General features: G+C 38.3%; 1 protein-coding gene and 1 long non-coding RNA gene across 4 annotated transcripts in view; one reads left to right on the forward strand and one right to left on the reverse strand.

The window, feature by feature from the left end:
- Positions 1-21,410, forward strand: part of LOC120429874 (calsyntenin-1) — a 197,488-nt gene that overhangs the window by 58,199 nt on the left and 117,879 nt on the right. The gene's annotated exons all lie outside the window — the stretch shown is intronic.
- LOC120429877 (uncharacterized) lies at positions 18,326-19,083 on the reverse strand. Its single transcript, XR_005607504.2, has 2 exons — positions 18,738-19,083; positions 18,326-18,681 (listed from the first exon to the last, which is right to left on the reverse strand). It is a non-coding gene; the product is annotated as an uncharacterized LOC120429877 (long non-coding RNA).

A 21,410-nucleotide genomic window follows, 5' to 3' on the forward strand; every position in this document is an offset into this window, starting at 1 on the left:
ACAAAGTGTTCAAATTTCATGGTACGTTTTTCAAAATCGTACCATGGGATTTGAACACTTTGTTCGAGGTTCCCATTTTCATGAACTCTTGTTCACGATATTGGGAACTCTTTTTTCTCCGTGTAGCGGGATGCCATTTCTTCAAAGACGGTGCACGGAGAAAACAGAGTTCCCAAAATCGTGAACACCAGTTCATGAAATTGGTAACCACGAACAAAGTGTTCAAATACCATGGTACGATTTTAAAAAACGTACCATGGAATTTGAACACTTTGTTCGTGGTTCCCTATTTCATGAACGGATGTTCACGATTTTGGGAACTCTTTTTTCTCCGTGTATCTGTGTATTTTTGACAAAAAGTCTGTAGGGAGTTTGATTTTTTTTATTCATAAGGCCGTTGCAAATATTTTTCAAAGTTTATGTCCCCCCCCCCCCCTTCAAAATTGGTCTGAAAAATCAGGGGGCAAAAAAAATATTTTTCCAAAAAACTTTAAAATTTTCATGAAAATAGTTGTCTAATCAACTGAAAACAATCTTAAATGCATTTTTCTGCATTGATAATCATGTTTAGCATGTTTGGGCTTATTTAAAAAAAATTCGTCAGTACTTAGATATTTTGGAAACTAATGATGGCAAAACAACTGGACAGGTGTATAATGCATTTTAAAACACTTTTTTCATTAAAATGTTGAAACCATGGCTCGTAGTTTCAATTTTTATACTTTTTTTATTTTTTTCCCCTCCCCCCCTCGACTTTGGTCAGAGTTGAGGGACATAAACTTTGAAAAATATTTGCAACGGCCTAACTTATTTTTATTAAGACCTCTTAGGTGAGAGGATGGCACCAACCAACTAAAGGTGGATTATGTAACATTTTTCGTAGTAAATTGCTAGTTTCACATTAGGTCTAAAACATTTTTTTTTAAACACGATGTAGACGATTTTTTGTCTAATACCCATCGAAGTGCAATTTACATCTCCGATCGAAAAATCATGGCCCAGATATGTGGCAACAATGCTCTACGAAGTATAATTTTTGTTTGTAAAATCGCAGATTCAAAATCTAGTGTTATGAATCTGTAATAAAACATTTAATAATGGCTTCAAAACAATTGCAAACAAAACATTCGCTAAAGGTCCTTATAAAAAGTTCGTCGCGAAATCTTACCAACTTTTGAGTACAAAGCAAACTCCACAACCAAAGCCACTGCAAAAAGGAACAATCTCGTTATTTCGTTGTCAAGTGCCAACTTGGCGTGTTTCCGAAACATGCACATTTGCTCTTGGCTGGCCAATTCTTGCTAGCCACAATATATCCCCGGAGAGACATTTTCCTCCCACCTCCTGGAGCAACTACGGCAGCAGCAGCAGCATGTCACGTGGATGTGATAAACTCCAATCTGGCGGATATACTTGCAGGGATAAAATAAAGCCAAACTTGAAGGCACTGATAGCCCTCCGCGCGACAGTGAATCCAATTCGTTATATATCGCGAAGCGCGCACTACAAATCGAATCGAATCCTCCGTGTGTGTGAATGTGAGTATGGGGCTTGTGGAGAAAAACAGAAATATATTGCTTTTCCTCCACGGTTACGTGTCGCTATTTTTACATGAATTGAATTTTTCGAATTTCCATTACGAGACCACAGTGAAGAAGAGGGGAACCCCAAACGTCGTCCTTGCCCGTTTTGCCAAGTGGCATTCCTGGTAAAAAGAGAGGAAGGGTTATAAAAAGCACCGCAAGCACATATCTGCTCAGAACAGTGGAGAGCAGTTTGATGGCGGAATGGCATTTTGAAATTTCCTATTGGTTTGCTTCGTGGTTTGATATGTTGTGTGCATGAGTAACGTGTTCTTGGCAGGATTGTTCGAAGAGCTGCTGGCGTAAGCAGTATAAAGCTCGCCATAAACTTGTGGCAATGTTATAAAATGTGATCAATTGGCTTGCAATCGGTTTGCGGCAAAAATCAAGAAAATATGATTTTGTTTGACAACAGGGTTCACTAACTTTCAAACTTTAAACCGGTTGGTGCTTCGGGAGAGTCCACAAAAATCTTCTTAAGAGCGAGTCCACAAGCAAAGCATACCCATCTCGCATCGACCTCAGCAATCTGCCTGAAATTTTCAGGGGCAAATTTGCAGAATCTCAATCAAATCTTAAATCTATTCGTTTCTCCTATAGTTTCACGTTATTTTCCAATCGTTGGTCCCACCACAGATAATCAAAATAAGATAAAAGACCTTAACAGCCATTTGTTTATCATTGCAAAATAAACATTATTCAAAGTATTCTGCATAACTTATAAACATTGTAACTCAAATGATTTGATACCAATTTGAGAAATAGTCAGCAATTTTTCAAGCAATCTATAAAACAAATTTTTGTTTGAGATCAATCAAACTGATTCTAAGTTAATGTTTATGGATAAAAGAGTTTTAAGGTGAAGCCGTTAATAATATTTTATGAAAACAGATTAATAAAAAATAACTGTCAAGTTCATTTTTGCTGAGTACCATTATGCTTAAGATCCCGAAAAGCATATTTCTCAGTAAATAAATGCCAATCTTTAATGTTTCCAACATGACATCTTATGAAAATGAAACATCCTTGAAGAAAATGCATTTCATTCGTATAAACAGAAAGCATAACCAGAATAGAAAATATAATCGACCCAATTAGCAGGCCAACTGTACAGGATCAAAGCCAAAGGACAAACAGAAGAGTAAAAAATGAAACGATTTCACTGCAAATTCCGTCCGCCTCCAGAAACGCACGTCATCGTTTGAACTCATTCCGGAAGAAACGAACGGGTGCGTAAAAGCCATCCAATGCGGTCAACGAGAGTTCAGACGAGTTTTCCACCTTCACAATTGGCCAAAATTGGACGAAAAGCTAGAAACAGATGCTTTATTGGTGGTTCGTGCCGGCTGATGTAGACACGAAAAGGGATGTGTATAGCTATTTTCTGCTGAATTTTGTGGGGGCTGCGGCAAAAGCTCTCTATCCTCCCGCACATTTATAAAGCATGACGAAGCTGGGCACCACCAAAGAGAATATACGATGTCATCGTGTTTGCGGTATTGCCTTCCTGTTGGGGCCAGTATAAGGAGTAAAGAACCTTGGACGTATTATCAGCTGTGGAAACTTTCAAGCTCGAAAAAAGTGTTCAACTTTTGGTGAGTTGCCCCTAATGACGGGTGCACTTCCGTACCTAAAGTTCCAGCGGACACCGACGACGACCCTTGGAGCGGCCATGCCGTGCCGCAGGTCGGTCAAAGTTGAAAGAAGGAAGCATGAACCGGGGCCCGAAAGATATAAAGAGTTTTCTGCCAGTCAGTGAACGTGTACAAGGATGTGCACTTTTATTACATCCTGACGGGCTGTATACTGCCGGTCCGGTGCCGACGACGCCGGCCCATGGTCATCGGGTGGCTCTGATTCACCAGGACAGGACAAACCCGAAAATAAAACTTCTCCCAAAGAGAGGGAGAAAACAAGTTCAAATTGCACATGTACGAAAAGCTAAAATTTGTCCTTTTACATTCCGAATTACATGCAGCATCCGTTTTCCTTGGTATCTCCTCGTTCCTGGGCAAGAATAGTGTCTATGTTGGGGCATTATGGCATATCGTCCGCAATTGTGCCACATGCACTTATTGGATTTGCACCACCGTCAGCTGCTGGCTGGCTCCACGATATCTGGGACAGAGCAGGCAAAGCTAGCGCACTAGAATGGTCTTTGAGGTTGCCAACTTTAAAAGTGAACATTGGTAATAACTTGAGAAAGATTGTTATTAAAATAGTAAATCAACACAACGCTTCGATAAATTTGGAAAGAATTTGATAAAAGTATACCATAAACTGCATTTTACGTTCACAAACATGCTTTTTTAGTTTTAAATTTCTTTAATAAACGCGTTTCTAGATCCTCTAAATTATGATAGCAATTAAAAAAAAATTTAAATTTAGTTCATGCTATACAGTACTCGTTTGGTAGCTAGTCTAAGCACAACTACCAGCTAAGTCGTTCTCTACTATTCCGCAATTCGACTTTTCTCAGTATTTTTTTTTATTAGATGAAATTTTGTTCCTGTATTTCGTATGTCATAGATATAATTATACATCAGTTTTTCCATAGAAGTCTCCATACAATTTTGATGGCTGGTAATACAAAAAGGGTATGTGAATGTATGAAATTCTGTATATTGAGAAGATATTTTCTAATCGATTTGGTGTCTTTAGCAAAGTTGGTCGCTGAATCCAATTTAGTTAAATTTGATCGATCACAAGCCTGTTACATGTTTTACAAAAAGGGTATGTGAATGTATGAAATTCTGTATATTGAGAAGATATTTTCTAATCGATTTGGTGTCTTTAGCAAAGTTGGTCGCTGAATCCAATTTAGTTAAATTTGATCGTTCACAAACCTGTTACATGTTGTTTGAAAATTCATGAATATTCTCACATCGCTATATTGGACGCTAGCATGGATTGTATGCTCCTCCGACAGCCTTCATACTGTAATTTCTGAATAGCCGCCATATTGGCCGCCATCTTGAATACCTCGCTTCCCTTGAGGAATTCGACTTCGCGACCGCGATATTCGGATTCATGAGGATCGATCTAGTCTAGATCTATTGAAAACTGGCCTGTTGAACGATTTGTCAAATGTGGGAATGCCGTTAGTTGATTAATAGAGAGCATTGCATTTAATCACTTATTTTGGGAGTTTTTTTTGCGAGTAAATAGGCCTGTTGAACGATTTGTCAAATGTGGGAATGCCGTTAGTTGATTAATAGAGCATTGCAAGTAATCACTTATTTTGGGAGTTTTTTTTGCGAGTAAATAGCTAAAACCTGTTCGAAAAATTATGTTGCCGCAAGTTGAAAACAAAGAAATAGACAAAAGCGGCTGTTATAACATTGAAAAAGAATAATATAAACAACTAACAAAAGAAGTACGAGTTTCGCACGATTCTCACTGAGCGATTGAGCTATTTTCATGTTTGGGAATGTGTTTGCATTTAAACCTTACAACAAAACAAAAATTTAAGAGCTTCTATTAACCCCTTCCCGCCCAGAGCAAAATCGATATTTTTACGATTTTCTTCATTACTTGTAACTGGATCAACCAAATTGGTTGAAATTTTAATGGTTATAAGTTAACATTCCATGCAAACTAATGCAGGTAGAACAAGGTTGAAATATTGCATGGTTGCAGAGAAATTTAATTTTGAAGGCAAAAATTAGTGGTGCTTTGGATTAACCATGGGCGTTAGAGGGTTAAGCGATATTTTTAAATACGCTTTCTATCAGCAAAAAGTTTCTTCAAGCATATAAAAATCTAAATTTTAGGAAAACATGTTAGAAGTGTCTTTTCTATCTTACTGATTTAACCACTACACTGAAAACTAGTGTCATCTAGCTGTTGTCCTACCAACCAATAACTTATCGATTTGCTCAAAGTACCAATTTTACTCCGCACCGCATTGTTGCCGGCCCGACATTGATACGCCACTAAACCAACAGACAGACGACGTTTTGTTCTAGATGGCCATCTCTTGGCAGTAGGCGTTGATGATGATGATGATGAAACCAAACACATTATCGAACAGTGAGTGTTTGCTGAAAATTAAAGTGGACAAAGTTTAGATTGCTTTAACTTTCAAGTTTCAAAAGAGTTTTTTTGTGATTTCAGACAAATTAAGATTTCCCCTTTAAGCTGCGAACGCATCTCGACTGTTAAAGAGTCTCGCCGAAATTGTGCGCAAACTGCGAGTGAACATGTTTGAGCAGAATTAACATAAAACAAACATATGTTGCGGTTGACGAGGGTTCATAAGCATGCATAAACACAATTACTCGGGGCCAAGCGAGTTGAGTTGAGGTTGAGCCCGAGTTGCGGTTGAGTCGAGTTTCCCCCCAAGGATATAACAACAGAGGGAACATTCGTTAAAGACGAAAGAGGCGAAAAAAATGTCATCCGAGATGTCAATACACAAGTGGGCTTGCTCTTCCTTGTGTTCTTCAGTCCAGCATCCAGTTCAGTGGATGTCAGGCTCCTAACAAGCCAGACAGACAAAAGACCGAATTGTCGTCGAACAACAAACGAAACTGCGAAGAACTGCGAAGACCTTTTGCGGTTACGTCAGACTACGACGACGACGACACGGGGTGGTTTTGGCGCGTGTTTTACGCAACATTAGAGATGCCGAGAACATTCTCTCAACAGTCCGTATCGATGGCATGCAAATTGGAACAACTTTTTTGCGCAAATGCCGAGAAGACTTCAAGGATATTCAAATGTAGGGGAGAGTGGGGAGACTTGATCCCCGGGGACACTTGATCCCAAGCCTGTATCTCGTCAGTATGTGGGTAAAACAATTAGCTTTGTTCTAGAAAGTTGTGCGAAATTAACTAAAACTCATTGTAGAAAACAAAGAAAAAAATTAAAAAATGTTTAGATTGAGTTACACACATTTTTCTAAAACGAGCTTCAAGAAACTTCCAAGAGATCTTTTTTTCTTTTTTTGATATGCATAGAAAACACTAAAAAAATATTCAAAAAAATATTTTTTTTGCATGAATTGTTTGATAAACATATCAACTCCAAAACCCTTACGAATTTGACGTTAAATTTATTGTCATACTATTTTTACAATCAATTGTTTAAAAAAGTGCGTTTAAGGAGACTTGATCCCTGCATTTTTAAAGTCACTCGAATCAGCCTCAAGATTAAATAATTGGGCTGGGTTTTCGTACATAGTTTCCTTTAGTATAGTTGAACATAACTTACTGCAGTTTGAACCTTTTTTCAAAAGTTTTGTAAACAAAAATTTCCAGCTTTTGTAAACATGCTTAATTTTGGTCTAAAAAATAATATTTTAAGTTTTTGAATATTTTACATACTAAACTTGTTTTATTTTGAACACAAACGTACAGGTTTTATGTGAAATTGCTGTAACTTATAGAAAATTAAAAGTTTGGATGAATAAGAAACATTTTGCTTAAGATTTCTTCAAAATGTTGAAAGGGGGATCAAGTTACCCCTAACATTTTTAAAATGCCGGTTTAAAATATTTTTTTAAAACGCTTGGCATGATTCGAAGAGTTCATCTGATGAAATACCCTTATTAGCCAAACATAGTTGAATGTTTAAGCTTTCAATTCATGCAAAAAGTTTATAGTTTTGTGAGAAATTGAAAGAGTTATGTGCGATACAAAAAAAGGGGATCAAGTCTCCCCACTCTCCCCTACCTACTTCTGTCAGCACCGAGTTTGAATCAATCAAGCACTTCAATTTCCATGCCAGTTCAAAGGCCGACGCTCTTCAAAGCTTACTTAATCTTTTTCCCGAGCATTCAAGTTTCATTGAATTTTACATAAAACAGCTTTTATGGAGAGACCAAAAAAAAAACATTTCCCTCTAATGAAAGCAGAATTGAAACAAATTGTAAACCTATTCAATCTCCTCTTTCTACAACAAAGCCTACGATCTGGTACACGAGGGTCTACCCCCAGAAAGCAATAAATTCTCCAAGTCTATCACCCAACCCGAGGCCCAGTTTTAATACGAAAATTCCAATTAAAAATCAATTAAGTCTAATGCCACTTCTCTCTCTCGTTTGTCCTTTTTTTCGCAGGTAAACACACCCGAATGGCTTCGCTCCAGCACGCTGCTGGCACTGACTAGGTTTGGTTTGTATTTGTTGGGAAAACGGAAGCACGACACGGTGCTCGGTGGCAGCAGAGATGAAAACTCGGAAGTCATCTGTGTGCTTTTTTCTTCATTTTTTTTCCTTGCGACGGATACACTAAACGAGTGCTACTAACATGATTGCAATCTGGAGCGGAACGGAGATGAGATGACAATCTTGGGGATGACGTGTGTGGGTCAATTTGAAACTTTCGAAACAGGATTATGATCTAGAAAATTTACTTTAAAATCTTGAAATTCTCAGCTAAAAAAAATCTTTGTAAAACCTTGGTAGTGAGAATGTGGTTTTTACTCATAGAAAATTAACAAACAATTTTTATTAATTATTTGTTAAATCCTTTAATTTTATATACAGTCATCCCACATATTCGGAACACCCACAAATTCGGAACACTTTTGTGATAATTTATCAATAACATGGCAAATGTAGCTTTTCTGTCGACCCTACTATTTTTAGGGCCTTCATTTGGACATTCTCTTGCTATTTCACTAGTAAAATTAGTATTTTTTAAACAAAAAACCTCATTTCAAGACTATTTAATCCAGAGCAGCAAAACACTGCCTCCAAATTGCCTGTTCCATAATTGTGGGTTGTTATTGTGCCTCCCACAATAGTGGAACACCTGAATTTAACTGATATTTTAACAAAAAAAGTTATCAGACCACTTATAAAACATAACTTAGCTTGAGTTTCATTGGTTTCAGTGCGATAAGTCATTATTTTGTAAAAATTATGTGCTCACGGAGAGAACCAAAGTTTGTTTACATCCGTAAGAAAAAAGTGTTCCGAATTTGTGGATTTCAAGGGTCAATGTTTTTCTTCAAAAACTTGATATAAAAGTTAAAATTTGCAGTTGTTCGATACATCATTCGAAAGATCGCAAGAAAAGCTTTCAAATGAAGGTAAAAGCGAATCATTAAGTTCAATTATCGATTTGCTATGATTTTTTGAGCGTTGGCCGATCTGTAAACCGTTCCGAATATGTGGGATGACTGTAGATAACACAAATTTATTTTTGATTTTACACTATTTTTGTCAAATTTTACCATGGAGCAAAATCTTGTACAAAGAGCCATGATATTTTAAAAAAAAAAAAAAGATGGTAAGTTAGCAATAAGTGAGTGATGATATCTTGACATCTATTGGTTCGGATTTTAAAGAATACAAAGAGACAAGTTGTTCAATTTAATTCCAATATCTATCGATTTTCAACATTTGTAAGCCAAGCCTAAAGGTTGAAATGAGTTAGATATACTGATTTTTGTCATTTTTAATTTTGAAATAAGTTTTACTTGAGAAAACATTATAAAATTGAATAAAATGTGCATATTTTTCGAAAATTTCAGCCAAAAATCCCTCAGTTTATACTTCACTCAAGTTAAAAGTCAAGGTTGTAAATCTTTGAATGTTTGTAAAAGTCGGTTTTACAAGCCTTAAACTATAAAAAATCTTATCAAAACATCTATTTCGCCATAAATCAAGTTTTAAATTTTTCCCACTGGTATACTAGCCCGGAGAATGTGTCATTTTTACTTTAAACGCATTTTATAGCAACACAGACAGGAGTGAATAACCCATAAGGTTAAAGTCCCCCTAATTAATTCAACAACAACTTATAACAACACATTTTCAATTACTAACAAAACTGTAGTGATTGTAAAAGAAAATTTTGAATAATAAAAAGAATAAATGGTCAAATTAAAACTATTTTTGAGATTTTAACAAAACTGAAGAGGAGATAGTTTCCCCTAACCTTTGGGCGACATAATCAAAACAAAATGGGTTTGAGCAAAACATAATTGAATTAAGTTTTGCAAATTTCAATCAGTAAAAATTAAGACCTTTTGCCCTAAAAAACGTTTATGTCACGTCGCTAGGACTCTTAGTTGGAACTTTAGTATCACGCACACACCTGTGGGCCATCGTGCCGGGGGAGAAGTTGGTGGCACAGTGCGGCAATGATGGCAGAATTTAGCCACCGAATCCTTTGCTGCTGGTACCAGCACCATCACACACACCCCCACACGTGTTGGGTTACTTGAACGAAATTTGATTTGATCTGAAAACTTTTGACTGCCGTCGCTTTCTCTCTCGCTCATCTCTCGACCGGCATCTAGTGTTTCTTAACTGCAAAGTGAAGGGCGCGGGAATGTTAGGCAAGGCATGGAGGAAGAAAGAAGCTTTGTCGAAGAACTTTTCTCGAGAAGCGTATCGTTACGGTTGGAATGACGCATTGTATGAGACGTTTAGTTTTTGCCACCAGAGTGTCAAAGCGGTAGAGTCTCGCAGAAAGCCGAGCTAAACTGCTGGCTCCCGGTGGTAAATTGTAAAAGTGTCGGGTTTTAGGAAACACAAGAGCTTTGAGCGGAAAATGATTGTACCTCTACCTACCTCTACGCCGGTTGCCATTCCGAGAGAGCTGCCAGAAAGGCCCTCAACAGTTGGTTTCAGGGCGAAGATCGTTCTGCAAATCGTTCTGCAGTGGTTTGCGGATTATCGGTTTTGTGAAGCAAGTGAGTTGAAAGTTAGTTTCAAGTTAAATCCCACCACTGAACTCTATCCGATTGACGCGCGAGTGCTGCTCTACACGAGTCGACATTACGACTTTTGAGCTGAGCCAAAAGTTACACGAGTTTTCCTTGTATCTCGAGTTTTTTGAGCTTGACATTGAACAAAACATTATAAAATTTTCATGTTCCACTATAAAACTAAATGGAAATTTGAATTAAAATAATGAAAGAAATGGTTCAGTACTCTTAAATTAAATATTTTTTTTCTGATTTGGATTAAATATTTCTATAACTATACAGAGATTCCACGCCAATCGAGATTGAAAGTTCTCCGATGTAGCTCAAATTTAGCATGGGAGTTTCTTAGCCAAAATAATAAGACCTTGAATAAGACCCTTTTTCTGTTTGGCGATTAGTGGTCCAATCCGAAAAAGTGAGTCCCAAGAAATTGTGTTTTTAACGGTTTTTGAATTGTTTTTTTTTTCAAAATATGTTATCTCCTGAACTGCTGCACTAATATTAGCTCGCCCTGTTTCGAAAGAAATGTGATTTGTTGGGTGTAATAAAAAATACTAAGACACTTTAATAAATCGTCAGCTGTGTGCTATCTTGTGACATAGACCATTTTGGTCGAAAATGAGTAAATGCTATACTTAACAAACACTACCAGATGCTTTAACTCGATTTTGGAAACTCGCTTCCGTTTCCTGGATATCGCAATACACACTTGTGACATAGACCAATGTATCATCAAAATAATCGTGCACGTCATACATGTTGTTGGAAAATGTGGAAAAAATTTCTTGTTTTTCACAAATTTATGTTGATACAATGCAATATTTTGTTTTTGAATATATACTGATTAAGTCGGTTACTTCTTCTTCCCTCTCTCCCGTATGTCTTCCAAAAATTTCCGAGGGGGGGGGGGGGGCGGGTTTCAGCCGGACTTCAGTGAATCAATCGAACTAAAAGTACTATGCTCCTCCATCGTACTTTTGGCTGAAGACGCATGGTGCTTTATGGTCAATTAATTTACCGCATTCCGACATTCTGCAAAAATCACAACTCAGAATCCTGCAAATGGATATTCACAATTTTTGAATATGTTACGAATCCTTAAAGATCATAGGAAAATATATTTCAGACATGAGTCCAATTTTTCAATGTTTTTAATTGACCTGAAAATGTATTTAGCTATGCTTTTGCAATTTCTCCGTATTTTTCTTTACCTTCACCTACTCACTTTTCTCTTGAAAAGAAGAAGTATGCTAAAATTGGTGCAGCCTGTCAAGTGATATGTTTTTTTGAAAAGGATTTTTTTTTCAGATATGACATCAAAAATACTAAATAACAACTCCAAAATTAGAGCCAAATCGAAAGGAGCACTTTCGATCCGGATCCTGCTGGTTTGACGTGGATTCGCTGTATAAAGAAAATTTGAAATAACTCGCTTCTCTATTTATTTGTGAAAAATGAATAAAATGCAAGCATGCAATGTGTAGCCAATAATACATACATTTAATAAATTCTAATCTTAGTTCAACACTGGGAACGTCTTATTGCTGGTGTGCAAAAGGATAGAATCGAGTTAAATGTGTGGACAAAGTTTTAGATCAGATATACAACACTCTTTTTGTTCATTGGGAGCCCCAAAACAAATATTAAACAACAAATATCCAGATTGAGCGATTATTTTTGCATTTTTCACCTTACTGAGGAAAAAAAATCACTAAAATCACTCGAAAAATGAACTTCTAATCTATACCTTCTAGACCCACCTTCACGGATTCATATCTAGTTTGGATCAAATTCTGAACAAATGTCTGTGTGTGTAGTGATATGTTGATCTAAATAATTTCACTCGATTATCTCGGCACTGGCTGAACCGATTTTGATCGTTTTGGTCCCATTCGATTTGTCTTGTGGTCTCTATAATAAATATGTTAAGTTAAAGACTTCAAAAGTTATGCTAAAAAACGATTTGGCTAAAGTTCGGAAGATTGTTCAAAAGTTTGAAGATCTGACAACCCTAACAAAAGATATGAGTATATGGACAGTATTTTAGAAAACGTTTGCATGTGGGACATTTAAAATCTATGCTGGGTTTTGGAGCTTCGTTCACAAAAATATTAAGAACAATTCAAATACCATCTGGGACTCGAAAAGTGCTACTTCATGAAAAAGCAAAAAAACAAAAACTTCTGAATTCATGACACAAACAAAACACTATGTTTGATAGCCGAACGAGCGTTACGGGCGAAGAATCAAAGCGAACCTTCAAGCAATCACAAAACTAGCTTCATTCAATGGACGCACGGGGACACTTGGAATCGTTGTCTGTCACCATTTCGCGAATAAACCAGGTGACTGCGAGAGAGCTTTCTTTCACTTTCGTTGAAAAATGATGGCGGCTGTGGAGAGGGAGTGATGAAATTTATGCAAAGATGTCTTCGACACAGTTTATTTATGTAAAACGGGGCGCTTTGAAGAGCTTTTAGCCACGATGCACAATGACTCTTGAAGCTAACGACGACTACACCACTGCTGTTTGGATGGTTGACAAGTTCCGCGTTTTGTGCAATGGTTGGCATAATCAGCAAAGCGCGCGCAGGATGATTGCACCGGAAATGACAGTAATGGTGGTGTCCAGTCAGAGTTGCATTTCAAATAAAAATATTAATTGTTTTTACCTAGTTTATACTTTGATAACTAACAATTTGAACAGAATGATACTGTTTTCAATTCGCATATCGTTTTGTCACAACTCAATGTTGTTAAATGCGTTCAAGGATAATTGTATTTGAATTTTTATCACACAACTGAGTGTAGACTTCAATGAAACCAGCAAACATTCTTCCAGCGCAGAATTCACAGGCTCAATCCGTAACTCTATAGCATAAGGATGAGGCCTATGGCCATGCGAACGACGCCAGAGGCTCGCCAATTACGGCGCGGTGGTGCGCTGTTGCTGATTGTTGATTTTAATGCAAAAGTTTTCTTTTTATGGACTGGTTCTGCATACCTGTATATGGAGCACGGACTGCGCGCGCGAAAAGTGAAGGCAGCCACTTGGCGCGTTTTTCTCTCTCTCTCTCTCTCTCTCTCTCTCTCTCTCTCTCTCTATCTCTGTTATGTTATGTACACGTATTTTTATTTATGGCTCCCCAGGGGAAGGAAAGGGGAATGGAAAGAAACACTGCGAAAGAGTTTTGCTAAATCGGAAAACTTGTTCGGGGATTCTTCCTCGGGAGGATCCTTCTTTGCTGCATCTGGGCCACACGATGAGTAACATATAATCGTGCCACTTGGCGATGCAGGCCAGCATGAGAGGAATGAGAGAAAGAAAAAAGTACGCTCAAGTTTTTCTTTCGCCGGCGGATGAGAAGAGCAAATTAGAGATTCTTATTTATCAATTTGTGAAACTTATCATATAAATAACTGGTTTCACAAAAGTAAACTTTGTAGCGTACAGAAAAATGAGACTTGATGATAAAGTGGACATTATATTATAAGCTAACTTTTCAATAGTCGGACACAAAAGTTTGATTGGACATTGGACATTGTGTGTGAATTGTGATTAAAAATATTTCATTGTATCAAAATGGATTCAGTCAATGAGTATAGAGTTATTTCTTTAACTTTAATAATTTAAACAAACACCTAATTGTATATTATTATTAACTATTAAAAGTTAAAGCATAAAAAGTACAAAAACATTATTACTGGCAATGCCTTGATATTTCCATTCAAACCTTCGGATAATTGAACTTCGGATAATCGAAACTGCGGATAATCGAGTCTGGACTGTATTCCAATTTGTAATATGTGAAAGGGACTTTTCACCACAAAAACGTATCAGCACTCGACAACAACTTTTCAATTCAAGCACAAATTTGGTAGGGCTTTTGATATTATCAAAACAAATAAGATTCCCGATTCGGACATCCCTCTCTTCTTTGAAAAAAATAAAATAAATGAAAATCTAAATTTTCACAATAAAATCACAAGTTACATAAATTTTTCAGGTTAATACTTACTCGAAAAGTAAGCCACATAAATGTATGCCACGGTTTAAAAAAAATCTTACTACATTTGAATTCTTCTGTGATTCTCACTGTTGGCCAATCAACGCAGTGGTGGTGCCGAGGGCAGAAAAGGGTAAATCCAGCGCTTGAACCTGTCGACGTGATGGCGCGGAAGATAAATTGGCTTATTATGTAAACAAACGCCATCGTACGGTAAATGGCTTTTCCAGCACGGTCCTTCCGTCCACCATTCCCGCTGTATCTATACGATGTATCTATCTTGCGACATCAACGATAGTAACACCAACCAGCGCAGTCAACAGGGCCTGGCTGCATCATCGTCGTCCAAAGAGTTTTCCCCTATAGCTAGAAGATGACGGTCCTGCTGCTGTTGACGGCAGTCAGTCTAGATGGCCAAAAATAAATAACTTGACTCTTCACATAAAGTACCTAGCAAAACAACACTCACTCAGCCAGCAGTTACACATACACACAGACAAAAAGCGACCATCCAACCGACGACGACGACCCACAAACAATAAAGAAAACGAGAGCAACAAAAGAGCATTTTCCACCAAAAGTCACACGTGATGACGAAGGAAGGTTGGGCGGCGAAAAGCCAGGCACGTTTGTAGTGTGGGAAACAACATGCTTATCCTTTATCTTGGAGCTGAAGTTGGGGCGTTATGACAGTAAAATAAATAATGCTACTACGGGGACGTTATCTAGCACTGTTTCTTCCTGATGGTTTAATATTTAAATGTGATGGATAAATGTTTGCCGCATGATAGAAGTTCTCTCTGAAAAAAGTGGTGGTTTTAAAATTTGAAAGTTGTGACCTCAATCTTTACCTCATCTTTTCTGATGTCGATTTATTTCAACCGATTTATTTAACACCGACCAACAACATTTCTGCACAGGCTCAACTAGAGAGGAAGCGTGAAGTTTTGGGTCCACAGAAACACGTGCACTTTGAGTTTTTCTCCTAAAAATAGTGTTTTATGTTAAAAAAAAAATCAAGACCCAACTTTCAAGACTTAATTTTCAAAGAGGCTAGAAAATGGATGATAGAACAGAAAAAAAGTTCCTTTTCAAACCATGGTTTAAAACAGAAATTATAAAAGTTTCATTACAACAATTTCCTCGTTATCTTCATTCGATGGATCAACTACCCCATCCAGAGAAGCTCACGAGCGAAAATTAGTCGAACAAGGCTCGAAAACTGTGCCGTTTGGCTAACCTACTCTGACGTGCACTGACAATGACTACTACGATGTCGAAGAGCAAGCAAATCAAACGTGACTTCAGTTTACACTTTGCCTGTCTAGGGAATGCTGGGGTAAAACGAGGCATCGTAATGAAATTGTCAGCTTGAGAGTTGTAACAAGACCCCACAACACCCTAGTCTGCGTACACATAAAACAAACGGTGATATCTTTGATAGTTCCGCCAAGGGATGAAGGTCTCCGGCCCGTCCAAAGGGAGGTTGGCCCCGGAATACGCCCTTATTGTGTTGTTGTCGGCCTGATGAGCAGGGCATGTGGCCCGTCCGTTTGGAGCCCGAAATGGGAAGGTAATGGTCAAACAGTTTACCGATTAAATGATGCGATCCAAGGCAAACCGAGGGGATTCCGGAGAACGGGAAGGCTCTGCTGCTGTCCAATCGTTGTCAATCGGCTCCCATACAGCACATATTTGTGCATGGAATGATACACGGGTGTGTGTATGTGGACTCACGTAATAATCGTTCCTGAGGTTCGCCCACGTGGGTAATGGACACGTGTGATGAGGGCGGCCACCATGTTTTGGGGGGCAAAATAAACAATTTGATTTTTACCTTAAACGATGAGTGCAATGATAATTTTATGGCATGTTTATCGTTGATTTCATAACCGAGGTGAGCTTGTGGTAAATAGAATTGTGTTGTGTAATTGAAACCAGAGAGTGGCATTTCAATTGTTTGCTGTTTGTTTGTGTGATTAGTATCAATGTTGGTTTTTGGACTGAAACCATTCAAAATGTATTATGTTGACCAAAAAGGGCCACTAGTACGCAAACAAGACATTCAATGGAACGCTGATGTCATGGATACAAACTTTGTTTTTTTTTATGACTCGAACTAAGCACAACTATTTCCCGTATGTTTTTAAATTACCTATATTTTCATGGTATATACACCCAGAACTGGGCATCGACATACGAGAGGATAAAGAGCACGATTCGGTAGTAAAATGGTACTGTGTGCGGACGGAGAGGATAAATCCCGAAATTACCGAGAGTACTTTACTCATGGGTTCAGCTTCAAAAAAAGTTCATCTTTCAAAAAAAAAAAGTACCGGTACCGAGACTCGAACCCGAGACTTTCGGCATATTGAACCGTACCTTTGCCGTATGGGCCACCATGGTTCGGTGACTAAGTGGCGGTCATTTGTCCATATAAGCCACTCAATAGGATGAACTGTTCCAATGAACGAATGAACACGCGAGAGGACTATACTCTCGCAAAATAGCACTTTCCTCACGATTCTTTTCGTGAGGACTATCCCCTCGTTCTTTAACTTTGGGTGTATGACAATGTTGGATGAGTTTCTTCCAGAATCTAGTCAAAAGAATACAAAAAATTAAGGATTTAAAAATTTTGTGTTTGTATTACCAAATTTATTTAGCTTTAGGGCTCTTATTGTTTAACATGCCATGCCGTGAATTTTGATGAAAACGCAACAACAAACCATCAGAAACACATATTTCTAAATCTGAAAATTTATTGGGTGTCATTTCACTGCTAACCTAACACCAATTAAGGGGTTAGTAAGTTAGTTAGCCACCGGCATCCAGGCAACAGTGGGCGCTAATATGAATAATCCGTTTAACACATCACCTTAACTTTTTCTCTCTCTCTCTACTTCGGATTATAAGCCCCGGGTATAACAATATGCGTGGGTATTTTTCACCGTTTTTGGAATTTTCTTTCACAACCTCGACCCAAAGGCATTCAAATCCGAGGTGGAGGTTCCTTTACATACGAGTCGACCGTTCCCAACAGGCCGCGGCCTTTTTATTGTTGGCCAGGTCTCACGTATAGGTACAGAGAGTTTCGACCTTGGCAGCAAATTGATTTATTCCCCAGCGTGCGCGCGGTAGTGGCAGCGGGGTAAATCCTGTGTTGTTGTTTATGGACAGCCCATTCGCAGGGTTACAGCATAGATTATTAATCAAGTAGATGTCCCACTTGGAAGTTGCTCCATATACCTAGTTGGCGACACCCCTTTAGCGATCTGCGCGCCGCCATCGTCAATTTACAGGTACTAAATTCGGAAACAAAATCATAGTACTCTGTGCACTTGCCTGTTGAAAAATTGTTTTGTTTTTGACAAAGTGTCACCGAATTGGGTTCAACACGTCCTTGTACAAACTATTTTTGTAATTTACCTTTTTAAATCCCAAAACACGTAAAAAAATCGGCCGCCAGGTGTGTACTCCAGCAGGGCAAGTAGCAGTGGCAGCAGCAGTAGAGAATCTGACTAGAATAATCGAACCAAAAACGGGCAGTTCCCACTCTACGGTGAAACCTCTGCGGATTTGCACCACTCCCCCGGCCAGGTGAAAAAGTCTCGAGTGATGGCAACGAAGGTTAGCGAACTGAGCTACAGTCCGCTCCTCAAAGAGATGCTTATTTGTATATGGTTGTTTAGAATCCCTTACCATGTGTAGATGCTTCATTTTATTTTATTTTTTCCAGACATGAAGAACTTATGTAAAACTTTTGCCAAAATGCAGCGCAAGAATAGACAAACAAACCTAACGCTGATTCCTCCGTTCATGTGCATCAGATTTAAAGAGGCCACTTCTTTATGCTAAACTACCCGGCTGACATTGAACCGCAAGAAGAATCTTCAGCTTTGGGACATGTTCTGGAGCTGCTCGAAAATCTAAGAACAGTGGGCCCCGCTAGTGGGGCCTGACAAGTTCCTGGAGTGGCCTTGGGCCCCACCATTGATGTATGAAAGGTGGAGCCTAGGCGAAAATAGTTTGCGAATCAGTGATCTAGACAAATAAAATTTAATCAGCATGTAGGTGTATGATATCCGTTTTATTGGGTCGACGTTTTATTATCAACTAACAAAATAGAACAAGAAACAGTTGTAACAAAAATCGAGGCATTTCATCATGGTGCCCAGCATACGTTTAGATTAGACTTGTGTTTCCGCTCGCTCCCGCTATTCCGGCAACGGTGGATTGTCGCACACCGTGGTTCTTGTGAAACTGGGCCCCGGGAAAAGCTTTGCTTGAGTTCTGTTCACACGAGAAGGCTGTGTCCGCTAGAAGCACCGACAGTTACGGTCAGATTCTATAACGCTACGCAGTTTCCGTTTGCTGTGGTGGAATGGTTGGCAGGGTTAATCAAGTTTAGAGTGCAACCAGAGGGCCTGTAAAAATAAATTTTCACATAAGCAATTTTTCTGTTAAACTTTGTTCTACTCACTTGCTAACACGTCTCCAAGATGAACGGATGGCAACCTCGGAGGAAACGGCTCCGTTTGTAGGATTTTCGGTGGTCAGAGATGCTCGCACCGGGTTCTTCTAAGAGGAAAAAAGCCAACGATTTGAAGTCCCACTTGATGGTGAAATGTTGACAGAAAATAAACAAAGTTTGAAAAGCAGCTGTTGCTACGATGCAACCGTAACACTTGAACTGAAACTGGGGAAAAATAATTTTCCCTTTGGAAACATCGAAAAGTAGTACCTGTGAATTGCCACCAGGTGCAATTTTGGCGTGGCGGTAGTGTCGCCAGCCCCAACAGGGGAGTGGCGTATCTATATATATTTAGTCTATGGTTACAGTTGTGTTTTGTTGTGGCACGTCGGAGCTTGAAGTTACAGTGAGGCTTTTTTTTTTGTTTCAATTTAATGAGCAAATATAAAAGAATTGATACCCGCATGATCAATACAAATTTAAATTTCAAGGGCTTAAAAAAGAACTAAGTAATATTTGGACACACCTAAAAGAAGTAATGTAAACAAATGCTCATGACACCAATTAAAAAGAACATTTTGGGGATAACCTCAAAGGGAAATGACAAAAAAATCAACATGTGGCAAGCTGGCACAACGACAACGAATAAAGTCATAATAGAACAAACGCAGCTAGGACGTATATGGTACGAAGTGGATTTATCGATGACGACCAATGAAGGTGGATTTGAGAGGGAGGGGGGAGGCTCGTCCACAGGTATGATGGGCGATTTTATACACTCTACTGTGCTGTACCACAGCACCCAATCGACCGCATTATGGTGGTAAGTTATTTTAGTCAGAAAGGAACACGTTGATTTACACCGAAAATGGGTTCGTTACAAAACTAGTGCTGTGTGGTAAGCCAAGTAGCTGTGAGGCGACCTTGGGAAAATCGATTTTCGCCGAGATTTGTATGAAAGTTATTAGCAAAGGCGCATCTAGACGGAAGGTTTGAAATTTGAATAATTATCAAATGTTAAATTAGCATAAAGAATCATTACTTTTTCAGACCCTACATAATATTTGTTTCGTGTAGAACAATGACTCACTGGACAAACTGGAAAAGCGATCTTCAGTCTAGACTCGATTACCCAATTATCTGAAGTTTGATAAATTAGTCGTGCGGCATATCAAACTTCTTGGTTTGGACTGGAGAGTGTCCCTGGTATATGTTCCTTCATTTCTTTCTGCATCTGTCCCATTGATTTCCTGTGGATATATCCTGAATCAAGTTTGACATTTCGATATCTCTGTGCTCTCTTATGCTAACTAGATAGGAACCCTTCAAAATTGGCTCGAAAAGTCAGGGGTAAAAAAATATTTTTTCAAGCTTTAAAATTTCAATGGAAGCTTAAGTGTAATCAGCTGAAACCGTATAAGAGGTTTTGAGTGACTTACCACACATAACTTTCGTACGCCTAGAAATTAGCAGAAACTTGCAACAGAGACCACAATAGACCCGGGGGTCGTTAAAGTGGATTGCTTTGCTTTTGCAGCTGAAATCGATTAAGAATGCCTTCCCCAACGTTGAGAATCATTTTTAGCATGTTTGGGTTGATTTAAAAATCTTTTGAATTTTTGAAAATTTTCGATGTTTGGTATAGCAAAAAGTAATGTAATGTTTGCAAAACAACTGAACTAGTGTAAAATAGATTTTAAAACACATTTTGCATTTAAATGTTCAGACAAAGGCTTGTAACTTCGATTTTTTTTTAAATATTTTCATCGGCCTTATTATATCTATACCTAAAACGCTGCTCCATATAACAAAATTGATGGATTTTCTACAACATTTTTTTTTCTCTTTTTCTTTCCAGGTAATCTATTGGCAGCATCTCAACCAATAAAGTGTATTTATTCATTCCTAATTTACTCACATTTTATGCACGCAGAAAAAAGCTTCCAATCACATTTAAACCAGGTGCACTTTGGTTTTGTGGTTATGTCACTCAATCCTCGTCCCGTCGAGAGTGATGAAGCAGCTTCTTAGTTAGTCTTCCGCTACTCGTCTATCCTTCGCATTGCAGCTCTCATATTTTACAACACATGAAGCATCGGAAAGCTTCCTGCTGTTTGCACCACCGCAAGCTCCGTCAGCGCAGCACATGGTTAAGTGATTTTTTATCTGTTTCCTTATCGCGCTAAAGCTCTTTGCGCTGGTGTTGCTGTTGGTTTTATTTCACAGCTTTATCGATCAGCGAGGGGGAGAAGCTCTTGATTTGAGAAGGAAAAAGGATTGGTTTCTAGTCACAGAATAATTGAGATTGTTATCATTTTAACTTGTTTTTATTTCTTTTATTGAACTCAAAATTAAGTTCTAAATTGGCTTAAATATGTAATTCTTCTTAAGAACAGTTGTTTGAGGAAATCCAGAAACATAATTTAAAAAAGAATATAAAACTTTGACCCCAAACGATCCAATAAAAGTGGCTAGACATGCCAGAAGCACTATATTGACGTGAGAGGACATTGGACCACGTGCGATGAGAGTTTCATTGGAAGCAATTTTGTCACTCATTTATTGTCGTTTCTGGTTCATATTTCACTTTATTCTCTGCCACAGCAACGTACTTCGATTTTTCCCTCGCCATTATTTATTGCTTCTTTGCCGTCAGCCACGTAACAAACGCCAGTAAGTGCC

This window comes from Culex pipiens, chromosome 3, assembly GCF_016801865.2.
Source record: "Culex pipiens pallens isolate TS chromosome 3, TS_CPP_V2, whole genome shotgun sequence".
NCBI lineage: Eukaryota > Metazoa > Arthropoda > Insecta > Diptera > Culicidae > Culex > Culex pipiens.